We start from the raw sequence: 13,449 nt of genomic DNA on the forward strand, positions 1-13,449 counted from the left end.
GAAGAGTGGCCTGAATGTAATATAACTAATATAACTACATGTCTTTTGAATAGTCACATTGTTTACTATCCAACAGCCTTTCCTGGGCTGTCCTTTCTCTAGCATAACCCTCTATAGCTGATCCAATACTACATCCCACATGGCCCCATTCCCTTTGTGGTGCTGAGTAGTATGTGTTTTATATTTCAGCTTTTTTTTTTACCCTTTTGTGAAGGTAATATATTTGCAATGTTATTTATTTCCCTTTGTAGTGCACTACTTTTGACCAGGGCCCATAGAGGACTCTTTTCTAAAAGCACTCTACTGTAGGCAATAGTGTACCATTAGGGCCACAGCCTCCCAGACAGATATGATACATTATAAACTGGGTGGTTCGAGCCCTGAATGCTGATTGGCTGATCACCGTGATATATCAGACAGTATACCACGGGCATGACAAAACTATGTATTTTTACTGCTCTAATTACGTCGGTAACCAGGTTAATAGCGATAAGGCACCTCGGGGGTTTGTGATATGTGGCAATATAGCACGGCTAAGGGCTGTATCCAGGCAGTCTGCATTGTGTTGTGCTTACGAACAGCCCTTAGCCATGTTATATTGGCCATATACCACACTTCCTCAGGCCTTATTACCCAGCCCTGACTCTCTGTCATACAACAGTCAGTAAGGTTTCTAATGGGTTAAATTCTATTACAATGAAGATACAGTGAAATATTCTGGTCATTTGGAGGTGTGTGAATATTCAGACCAGCAGCACAATACCACATTAGTCATCTTGTTTAGTAAACAAACACAAGCGGGTACAGCACAGTGAGAGAGAGAGAGGGAGAGGAAGAGAGGGAGAGAAAAAAAGAGATAGAAAGAGAGAGAATTAGAGAATGAGAGAGAGAGAATGAGAGAGAGAGAGAAAGAGAGAGATTACACAGACCCACACAGAATTTGAAAACAAATCCAATTTTGATGAACTCCCATGTCTATTGGGTGAAATATCAGTGTGTAACCAATGAAGAACAAACACCATTGTAAATACAACCCATATCTTTGTTTATTTTCCCCTTTGTAATTGAACTATTTACACATCGTTACAACATGGTAATCGAATCAAATCAAATCAAATCAAATGGTATATATACATAATATGACATTTTAAAGGACTATTCCTTTGGCACATTTCTGAGTGTAAATTTTACTGTACATTTTGTTTTGTTTATTTCACTTTTGTTTATAATATATTTCACTTGCTTCGGCAATGTAAACATATGTTTCCTATGCCAATAAAGCCCTTTGAATTGAATTTAATTTAATTGAGAGAGAGAAAAGAGAGAGAGAGATAAAGAGAGAGGGCGAGAGAGAGAGAACAAGACAGAGAAACAAACAACAACATGAAGAGTTATCTATCCAAAATGGAGGTGCATGGGTAAACCATTTCTCAAATATTTTTGGCTCTATAACAAAGAACAAAGAACAAACAGCAAAAACATATACATGATCAAATACAAATCTTAGAATCAACTGTTAAAGACGACCAGAACCCACTGGATTCTCCAATTACATTGAATGAACTACAGGACAAAATACAAACCCTCCAACCCAAAAAGGCCTGTGGTGTTGATGGTATCCTCAATGAAATGATCAAATATACAGACCACAAATTCCAATTAGTTATACATAAACTCTTTAACATCATCCATAGCTCTGGCATCGTCCCCAATATTTGGAACCAGGGACTGATCACCCCAATCCACAAAGTGGAGACAAATTTGACCTAAATAACTACCATGGGATATGCATCAACAGCAACCTTGGAAAAATCCTCTGCATTATCATTAACAGCAGACTTGTACATTTCCTCAGTGAATACAATGTACTGAGCAAATGTCAATTTTTTACCAAATTACCGTACAACAGACCACATATTCAACCTGCACAACCTAATTGACAAACAAACAAACCAAAAAAAAGCCATCACCTACAGAGAGATGAACCTGGAGAAGAGTCCCCTAAGCAAGCTGGTCCTGGGGCTCTGTTCACAAACACAAACAGACCCCACAGAGCTCCAGGACAGCAACACAATTAGACCCAACCAAATCATGAGAAGGAATAAAAAATAAACCCAGAGTAAACTAGAATGCTATTTGGCCCTAAACAGAGAATGCACAGTGGCAGAATACCCGACCATTGTGACTGACCCAAACTTAAGGAAAGCTTAGACTCAGTGAGCATCGCCTTGCTATTGAGAAAGGCCTCCGTAGGCAGACCTGACAATCAAGAGAAGACAGGCTATGTGCACACTGCCCACAAAATGAGGTGGGAACTGAGCTGCACATCCTAACCTCCTGCCAAATGTATGACCATATTAGAGACACATATTTCCCTCAGATTACACAGGTCTACAAAGAATTAGAAAACAAACCCAATTTTGATGAACTCACAGCAGCAAGATTTGTGATCTGTTGCCACAAGAAAAGGGCAACCAGTGAAGAACAAACACCATTGTAAATACAACCCATATTTATGTTTATTTATTTTCCATTTTGTACTTTAACTATTTGCACATCATTATAACACCGTATATATACATAATATGACATTTTAAATGTATCAATTACTTTGGAAATTTTGTGAGTGTAATGTTTACTGTTAATTAATTTGTGTTTATTTCATTTTTTGTTAATGATCTACTTCACTTGCTTTGGCAATGTAAACATATGTTTCCCATGCCAATCAAGTCCCTTAAATATAATTTAAATTAAAATTGAGAGGGAGAGAGAGTGTGTGTGTGTGCATGTATCTGCGTCTGTTTCTGTGTGTGTTTGTCCCTGTATTCGTTTATGTACCTCCGCCTGTGTTCTGCTGTGTGACTGAATGTCTGTGTTCTGCTGTGTGACTGAATGCCTGTGTTCTGGTGTGTGACTGAATGTCTGTGTTCTGCTGTGTGACTGAATGTCTGTGTTCTGCTGTGTGACTGAATGTCTGTGTTCTGGTGTGTGACTGAATGTCTGTGTTCTGGTGTGTGACTGAATGTCTGTGTTCTGCTGTGTGACTGAATGTCTGTGTTCTGCTGTGTGACTGAGTGTATGTGTGCTGTTGTGTGACTGAATGTCTTTGTGCTGTTGTGTGACTGAGTGCCTGTGTTCTGGTGTGTGACTGAATGTCTGTGTTCTGCTGTGTGACTGAATGTCTGTGTTCTGCTGTGTGACTGAATGTCTGTGAACTGGTGTGTGACTGAATGTCTTTGTGCTGTTGTGTGACTGAGTGCCTGTGTTCTGTTCATAATATAAATATAATATATGCCATTTGCTTTTATGTTACAGTCATGTGTGCATACATTCTACGTATGGGTGGTGTGACTGATGTGTCTGTGACTTCTGCTGTGTGACTGAGTGTATGTGTTCTGCTGTGTGACTGAATGTCTGTGTGCTGTTGTGTGACTGAGTGTGTGTGTTCCGCTGTGTGACTGAGTGTCTGTGTTCTGCTGTGTGACTGAGTGTGTGTGTTCCGCTGTGTGACTGAGTGTGTGTGTTCCGCTGTGTGACTGACTGTGTGTGTTCCGCTGTGTGACTGAGTGTGTGTGTTCCGCTGTGTGACTGAGTGTGTGTGTTCCACTGTGTGACTGAGTGTGTGTGTTCCGCTGTGTGACTGAGTGTGTGTGTTCCGCTGTGTGACTGAGCGTCTGGCCAGTCATTTTGGTGCATTGGAGGAAAAGAGTAGTGGACCTCCGATTGGATTATTATCAGCAGTTGCTGTGACAATGGATCCTGCCAGTCTGGGGACAGAGGGAGCAATGGGAGAAGGAGAGCTGAGAGAGAGGAGCGGAGAGAGGGAGGGAGGATGGCTGGGGGAAGTGGGGAGAGAGAGAGACTGCGGAGGGAATCGGTGATGGAGAAAATGTAGGGGAGGACAGGGAACTAATGGCCCAGAGACACAGCTGGCTGCAGACACTGAAGGACAAGAGAAAGAGAGAGAAAGAGATGAGAGAGAGAGAGATGAGAGAGAGCGAGAGAAAAAGGGATGCAAGAGAGAGCGAGAGAAAAAGGGATGCAAGAGAGAGGGAGAGAGAAAGAGAGAGAGAGGAGAGAGAGAGAGGGAGAGAGGGGAGAGAGAGAGAGAGAGGGAGAGAGGAGAGAGAGAGAGAGAGAGAGAGAGGGGGAGAGAGAGAGAGAGGGAGAGAGGGGGAGAGAGAGAGAGAGAGGGAGAGAGGGGGAGAGAGAGAGAGAGAGAGAGAGAGAGAGAGAGAGAGAGAGAGAGAGGGAGAGAGAGAGAGAGAGAGAGAGAGAGAGAGAGAGAGAGAGAGAGAGAGAGAGAGAGAGAAAGATGGGGAGTGATGATGATTAAGGTAGAGAACTAGTGGAAGAGGGGGAGAGAGAAGAGAGAGAAAGAGAGAGAGAAGGAGAAGAGGAAAGGGAGATAGATAATACAGGGGAGGTGAAAGAGAAGGGTGTTGGTGAAGGTTATTCTCTGTTCATTCTGTCATTTAAACTCTATAGAAATAGACATATAGACACGGTAGACATACTGTATATCTACGTGTAGACATATTGTGTGCCATACTGCCATGCATGTCAATGGATTATCTTTGGCACAAATGAAGGTTTAATGACATAATAATGTTCTTTAATGACATAATTAAAACCAAAGGCTAAATCTAACAAAGCATGACATCTCTAGTTCTGTTAATGAGAACTGTGTGATATAGACATTGATCTCACACTCCAAACATGTTTATGTCTTTTAGCTTATGGTTAGATGCCACTATTTCCGCATATACATTTCCCATGATAAGCTGTGTGGTACAATGAGGTTAGATTATGACATGCAGTACTATACTGTAGTATTGATGTCGTTCTTTTATGAAATTTGATATACAGAAAATCGGATTATTATCACCCACAGCAATGGAGCTCATGACAGAATTCCGTCACATTTGTGTAGTCTGATCCATAGGAGTCTAGTATGATTTAGGAGAAGGATAATTACTTATTTACTACGGTACCCACAATCCTCTCACTATTCAACACCTCATCAGCTAATCTTGGAGTATGACATTTGCACAGTGCATAAATCATTGGGTTACAGACTTGTGTGTAATGTATGTACAGTATGTGTGTGTGTGTGTGTGTGTGTGTGTGTGTGTGTGTGTGTGTGTGTGTGTGTGTGTGTGTGTGTGTGTGTGTGTGTGTGTGTGTGTGTGTGTGTGTGTGTGTGTGTGTGTGTGTGTGTGTGTGTGTGTGTGTCTGTGTCTGTGTCTGTGCGCGCGTGTGTGTGACAGGCAGTTGCTACAGTGCAAGGTATATTTGAAAATGAGAGATGGAGAGAGAGAAGAGAGGGAGAGAGAGAAGAGAGGGAGAGAGAGAAGAGATGGAGAGTGAGAAGAGAGGGAGAGAGAAGAGAGGGTGAGAGAGAAGAGAGGGAGAGAGAGAAGAGAGGGAGAGAGAGAAGAGAGGGAGAGAGAGAAGAGAAGAAAAGGGTACATAATGACCGTGTAATAGGGGGAAAGGAGAAAGGGAATGAGAGAAGATTGGTGTCAGAGTGGTAAATGTGAGAGAGATGGAAGAGAAGCAGGAGAAAGTGGAGGGACTGGAAGGGAGAGAGAGAGAGAAGAGTGCGAGGGAGGAGGGTATAGCAGCTACGTATGACATTGATAGAACACAAGAACAATGTATGGAGAGAGTGAGAAGGAAAGATCTCTAAAAGAGAAAAACAGAGAGGGTTTAACGGAGAGAGGAGGCGTGGGGGAGACAGAATGAGGCAGAGTGAGAGAGGGAAAGAGAAGGATGCTAAGGGAAGACAGAAAAATAGAGGGTACTAAAAGAAGAGAGGAGGCATGGGGGAGGCAGAAAAATAGAGGGTACTAAAAGAAGAGAGGAGGCCTGGGGGAGACAGAAAAAGAGAGGGTACTAAAAGAAGAGAGGAGGCATGGGGGAGACAGAAAAAGAGAGGGTACTAAAAGAAGAGAGGAGGCCTGGGGGAGACAGAAAAAGAGAGGGTACTAAAAGAAGAGAGGAGGCCTGGGGGAGACAGAAAAAGAGAGGGTACTAAAAGAAGAGAGGAGGCATGGGGGAGACAGAAAAAGAGAGGGTACTAAAAGAAGAGAGGAGGCATGGGGGAGACAGAAAAAGAGAGGGTACTAAAAGAAGAGAGGAGGCCTGGGGGAGACAGAAAAAGAGAGGGTACTAAAAGAAGAGAGGAGGCCTGGGGGAGACAGAAAAAGAGAGGGTACTAAAAGAAGAGAGGAGGCATGGGGGAGACAGAAAAAGAGAGGGTACTAAAAAGAAGAGAGGAGGCATGGGGGAGGCAGAAAAATAGAGGGTACTAAAAGAAGAGAGGAGGCCTGGGGGGACAGAAAAAGAGAGGGTACTAAAAGGGGAGTGGAAGGGGTAGACAGCCAGGCAGGGTGAGAGTTTGAAAGATGGACATGTAAAGAGAGAGAGAGAGAGAGAGAAGGCTAAAAGGAGAGAGGGATGGAAGGAAGGATTGATGGAGGGAGGAGGAGGGAGAGTGACTGAGAGCGACAGGCTGTCTGAGCTCACAGTCAGTCCAGGATGAGCTGGGAGATGTCAGAGAGAGGAGGGGAGGCGGGGAGGAGGGGAGGAGAGCCGGAGAGGAAAGAGGAGGGGAGGGAGGAGGGGAGGATCTGGGAGAAAAGGAGGGGAGGAGGAGTTTTCCAAAGTCAATCTGTCTCTCTCTGTCTCTCACGCACGCACACCTACTCACTCAGTCAGAGGTGACGGCACTGAAAGGGCTGCTTCCCCTCCACTTTCACACTCTTTCTTTCCCCCTCACCCTCTCTTCCTCTGTATCCCTCTCCCCTCTACTTTCACACTCTTTCTTTCCCCCTCACCCTCTCTTCCTCTGTCTCCCTCTCCCCTCTACTTTCACACTCTTTCTTTCCCCCTCACCCTCTCTTCCTCTGTCTCCCTCTCCCCTCTACTTTCACACTCTTTCTTTCCCCCTCACCCTCTCTTCCTCTGTCTCCCTCTCCCCTCTACTTTCACACTCTTTCTTTCCCCCTCACCCTCTCTTCCTCTGTCTCCCTCTCCCCTCTACTTTCACACTCTTTCTTTCCCCCTCACCCTCTCTTCCTCTGTCTCCCTCTCCCCTCTACTTTCACACTCTTTCTTTCCCCCTCACCCTCTCTTCCTCTGTCTCCCTCTCCCCTCTACTTTCACACTCTTTCTTTCCCACTCTTTCTTTCCCCTCACCCTCTCTTCCTCTGTCTCCCTCTCCCCTCTACTTTCACACTCTTTCTTTCCCCCTCACCCTCTCTTCCTCTGTCTCCCCTCCCCTCTACTTTCACACTCTTTCTTTCTTCCTCTGTCTCCCCTCACCCTCTTTCTTTTCTCTCTCCTCTCCCTCTCCTCTCTTTACTTTCACTACTTTCTTTCTTTCCCCCTCACCCTCTCTTCCTCCTCTCTTCCTCCTCTGTCTCCCTCTCCCCTCTACTTTCACACTTTCTTTCTCTTCCTCCCTCTACTTTCACACTCTTTCTTTCCCCCTCACCCTCTCTTCCTCTGTCTCCCTCTCCCCTCTACTTTCACAGTGAACAAGACCCTGGGAAAGGTGTATGGACTCTGACCAATCAGATAAATGATTGATCAATTACACCAAGAATTCAAGGAAAAAGGGCTCCTCGTTAAATAAATAGAACAACCAGTCATGCACAGGAATTCATCCACATACACATTGGATATGATCCCAGATCAGAAGGTCAAAATAAGGATGCCATGATTTCAATAACATTACATAACACATAACATTCCATTATAACACAAAATATAAATAAGCCCCAGTCCCTAAACACACACTGAACTGTTACAGTAGTTCACCTCCTAGAGACACTATAACACACTGAACTGTTACAGTAGTTCACCTCCTAGAGACACTATAACACACTGAACTGTTACAGTAGTTCACCTCCGAGAGACACAATAACACACTGAACTGTTACAGTAGTTCACCTCCTAGTAACATAACACACTGAACTGTTCTCCCCCTAGAGACACTATAACACACTGAACTGTTACAGTAGTTCATGTCTAGTGAGAGACACTATAACACACTGAACTGTTACAGTAGTTCCTCTAACACACTGAAGTTACAGTAGTTCACACTGAGATAACACACTGAACTGTTACAGTAGTTCACCTCCTTAGAGACACTATAACACACTGAACTGTTACAGTAGTTCACCTCTTAGAGACACTATAACACACTGAACTGTTACAGTATTTCACCTCTTAGAGACACTATAACACACTGAACTGTTACAGTAGTTCACCTCTTAGTAGAGACACTATAACACACTGAACTGTTACAGTAGTTCACCTCTTAGAGACACTATAACACACTGAACTGTTACAGTAGTTCACCCTCTAGAGACACTATAACACACTGAACTGTTACAGTAGTTCACCTCCTTAGAGACACTATAACACACTGAACTGTTACAGTAGTTCACCTCTTAGAGACACTATAACACACTGAACTGTTACAGTAGTTCACTCTCTTAGTCTCTTCCCTCCTAGAGAACACTATAACACACTGAACTGTTACAGTAGTTCACCTCTTAGAGACACTATAACACACTGAACTGTTACAGTAGTTCACCTCTTAGTGAGACACTATAACACACTGAACTGTTACAGTAGTTCACTATAACATCACTGAACTGTTACAGTAGAGACACTATAACACACTGAACTGTTACAGTAGTTCACCTCATTGTGACACTATAACACACTGAACTGTTACAGTAGTTCACCTCTTAGTGACACTATAACACACTGAACTGTTACAGTAGTTCACCTCTTAGAGACACTATAACACACTTAAATGTTACAGTAGTTCACCTCCAAGAGACACTACAACACACTGACATGTTACAGTATTTCATGTCTTAGTGAGAGACACAATAACACACTGAAATGTTACAGTAGTTCACCTCTTAGTGACACTATAACACACTGAACTGTTACAGTATTTCATGTCTTAGTGAGAGACACAATAACACACTGAACTGTTACAGTAGTTCACCTCCTAGAGACACTATAACACACTGAAATGTTACAGTAGTTCACCTCTTAGTGACACTATAACACACTGAACTGTTACAGTAGTTCACCTCTTAGTGACTCTATAACACACTGAACTGTTACAGTATTTCACGTCTTAGTGAGAGACACTATAACACACTGAACTGTTACAGTAGTTCACCTCCTTAGTGACACTATAACACACTGAACTGTTACAGTAGTTCACCTCTTAGTGACACTATAACACACTGAACTGTTACAGTAGTTCACCTCTTAGTGACACTATAACACACTGAACTGTTACAGTAGTTCACCTCCTAGTGACACTATAACACACTGAACTGTTACAGTAGTTCACCTCTAGAGACACTATAACACACTGAACTGTTACAGTAGTTCACCTCCTTGTGACACTATAACACACTGAACTGATACAGTATTTCACATCTTAGTGAGAGACACTATAACACACTGAACTGTTACAGTAGTTCACCTCCTTGAGACACTATAACACACTGAACTGTTACAGTAGTTCACCTCTTAGTGACACTATAACACACTGAACTGTTACAGTAGTTCACCTCTTAGTGACACTATAACACACTGAACTGTTACAGTAGTTCACCTCTTAGAGACACTATAACACACTGAACTGTTACAGTAGTTCACCTCCTAGAGACACTATAACACACTGAACTGTTACAGTAGTTCACCTCCTAGAGACACTATAACACACTGAACTGTTACAGTAGTTCACCTCTTAGTGAGAGACACTATAACACACTGAACTGTTACAGTATTTCACATCATTGAGACACTATAACACACTGAACTGTTACAGTAGTTCACCTCTTAGTGAGAGACACTATAACACACTGAACTGTTACAGTATTTCACATCATTGAGACACTATAACACACTGAACTGTTACAGTATTTCACATCTTAGTGAGAGACACTATAACACACTGAACTGTTACAGTATTTCACATCATTGAGACACTATAACACACTGAACTGTTACAGTATTTCACATCTTAGTGAGAGACACTATAACACACTGAACTGTTACAGTAGTTCACCTCCTTGTGACACTATAACACACTGAACTGTTACAGTAGTTCACCTCATTGAGACACTATAACACACTGAACTGTTACAGTAGTTCACCTCTTAGTGACACTATAACACACTGAACTGTTACAGTAGTTCACCTCTCAGTGACACTATAACACACTGAACTGTTACAGTAGTTCACCTCTTAGAGACACTATAACACACTGAACTGTTACAGTAGTTCACCTCTTGAGACACTATAACACACTGAACTGTTACAGTAGTTCACCTCCTTAGAGACACTATAACACACTGAACTGTTACAGTAGTTCACCTCTTAGTGAGACACTATAACACACTGAACTGTTACAGTATTTCACCTCCTTGAGACACTATAACACACTGAACTGTTACAGTAGTTCACCTCCTTGAGACACTATAACACACTGAACTGTTACAGTATTTCACGTCTTAGTGAGAGACACTATAACACACTGAATTGTTACAGTAGTTCACCTCCTTGAGACACTATAACACACTGAACTGTTACAGTAGTTCACCTCCTTGAGACACTATAACACACTGAACTGTTACAGTAGTTCACCTCATTGAGACACTATAACACACTGAACTGATACAGTATTTCACGTCTTAGTGAGAGACACTATAACACACTGAACTGTTACAGTAGTTCACCTCCTTGTGACACTATAACACACTGAACTGTTACAGTATTTCACGTCTTAGTGAGAGACACTATAACACACTGAACTGTTACAGTAGTTCACCTCCTTGTGACACTATAACACACTGAACTGTTACAGTAGTTCACCTCTTAGTGACACTATAACACACTGAACTGTTACAGTAGTTCACCTCCTTGAGACACATAAGTACACTGAACTGTCACAGTAGTTCACCTCTTAGTGACACTATAACACACTGAACTGTTACAGTAGTTCACCTCTTAGTGACACTATAACACACTGAACTGTTACAGTAGTTCACCTCTTAGAGACACTATAACACACTGAACTGTTACAGTAGTTCACCTCTTAGTGACACTATAACACACTGAACTGTTACAGTAGTTCACCTCCTAGAGACACTATAACACACTGAACTGTTACAGTAGTTCACCTCTTAGAGACACTATAACACACTGAACTGTTACAGTAGTTCACCTCTTAGAGACACTATAACACACTGAACTGTTACAGTAGTTCACCTCTTAGTGACACTATAACACACTGAACTGTTACAGTAGTTCACCTCCTAGAGACACTATAACACACTGAACTGTTACAGTAGTTCACCTCCTAGAGACACTATAACACACTGAACTGTTACAGTATTTCATGTCTTAGTGAGAGACACAATAACACACTGAACTGTTACAGTAGTTCACCTCCTTAGAGACACTATAACACACTGAACTGTTACAGTAGTTCACCTCTTAGAGACACTATAACACACTGAACTGTTACAGTAGTTCACATCATTGAGACACAATAACACACTGAACTGATACAGTATTTCACGTCTTAGTGAGAGACACTATAACACACTGAACTGTTACAGTAGGTCACCTCCTAGAGACACTATAACACACTGAACTGTTACAGTATTTCATGTCTTAGTGAGAGACACTATAACACACTGAACTGTTACAGTAGTTCACCTCTTAGAGACACTATAACACACTGAACTGTTACAGTAGTTCACCTCCTAGAGACACTATAACACACTGAACTGTTACAGTATTTCATGTCTTAGTGAGAGACACTATAACACACTGAACTGTTACAGTAGTTCACCTCCTAGAGACACTATAACACACTGAACTGTTACAGTAGTTCACCTCCTAGAGACACTATAACACACTGAACTGTTACAGTAGTTCACCTCCTTGAGACACTAACACACACTGAACTGTTACAGTAGTTCACCTCCTAGAGACACTATAACACACTGAACTGTTACAGTAGTTCACCTCCTTGAGAAACATCAGTACACTGAACTGTTACAGTATTTCACATCATTGAGACACTATAACACACTGAACTGTTACAGTATTTCACCTCTTAGAGACACTATAACACACTGAACTGTTACAGTAGTTCACCTCCTAGAGACACTATAACACACTGAACTGTTACAGTAGTTCACCTCCTTGAGACACTATAACACACTGAACTGTTACAGTAGTTCACCTCCTAGAGACACATAACAGTACACTGAACTGTTACAGTAGTTCACCTCCTTGAGACACAATAAGTACACTGAACTGTTACAGTAGTTCACCTCCTTAGAGACACTATAACACACTGAACTGTTACAGTAGTTCACCTCCTTGAGACACTATAACACACTGAACTGTTACAGTAGTTCACCTCCTAGAGACACTATAACACACTGAACTGTTACAGTAGTTCACCTCCTTAGAGAACACTATAACACACTGAACTGTTACAGTAGTTCACCTCCTAGAGACACTATAACACACTGAACTGTTACAGTAGTTCACCTCCTAGAGACACTATAACACACTGAACTGTTACAGTAGTTCACCTCCTAGAGACACTATAACACACTGAACTGTTACAGTAGTTCACCTCTTAGAGACACTATAACACACTGAACTGTTACAGTAGTTCACCTCTAGAGAGACACTATAACACACTGAACTGTTACAGTAGTTCACCTCCTGAGAGACACTATAACACACTGAACTGTTACAGTAGTTCACCTCTTAGAGACACTATAACACACTGAACTGTTACAGTAGTTCACCTCCTTAGAGACACTATAACACACTGAACTGTTACAGTAGTTCACCTCCTAGAGAGAGACACTATAACACACTGAACTGTTACAGTAGTTCACCTCCTAGAGACACTATAACACACTGAACTGTTACAGTAGTTCACCTCCTAGTGAGAGACACTATAACACACTGAACTGTTACAGTAGTTCACCTCTTAGTGACACTATAACACACTGAACTGTTACAGTAGTTCACCTCTTAGTGACACTATAACACACTGAACTGTTACAGTAGTTCACCTCCTAGAGACACTATAACACACTGAACTGTTACAGTAGTTCACCTCTTAGTGACACTATAACACACTGAACTGTTACAGTAGTTCACCTCCTAGAGACACTATAACACACTGAACTGTTACAGTAGTTCACCTCCTTGAGACACTATAACACACTGAACTGTTACAGTAGTTCACCTCCTAGAGAAACTATAACACACTGAACTGTTACAGTAGTTCACCTCCTAGAGACTATAACACACTGAACTGTTACAGTAGTTCACCTCCTTAGAGACACTACAACACACTGAACTGTT

The sequence above is a fragment of the Oncorhynchus keta genome, unplaced genomic scaffold, assembly GCF_023373465.1.
Source record: "Oncorhynchus keta strain PuntledgeMale-10-30-2019 unplaced genomic scaffold, Oket_V2 Un_scaffold_12020_pilon_pilon, whole genome shotgun sequence".
NCBI classification, from domain to species: domain Eukaryota; kingdom Metazoa; phylum Chordata; class Actinopteri; order Salmoniformes; family Salmonidae; genus Oncorhynchus; species Oncorhynchus keta.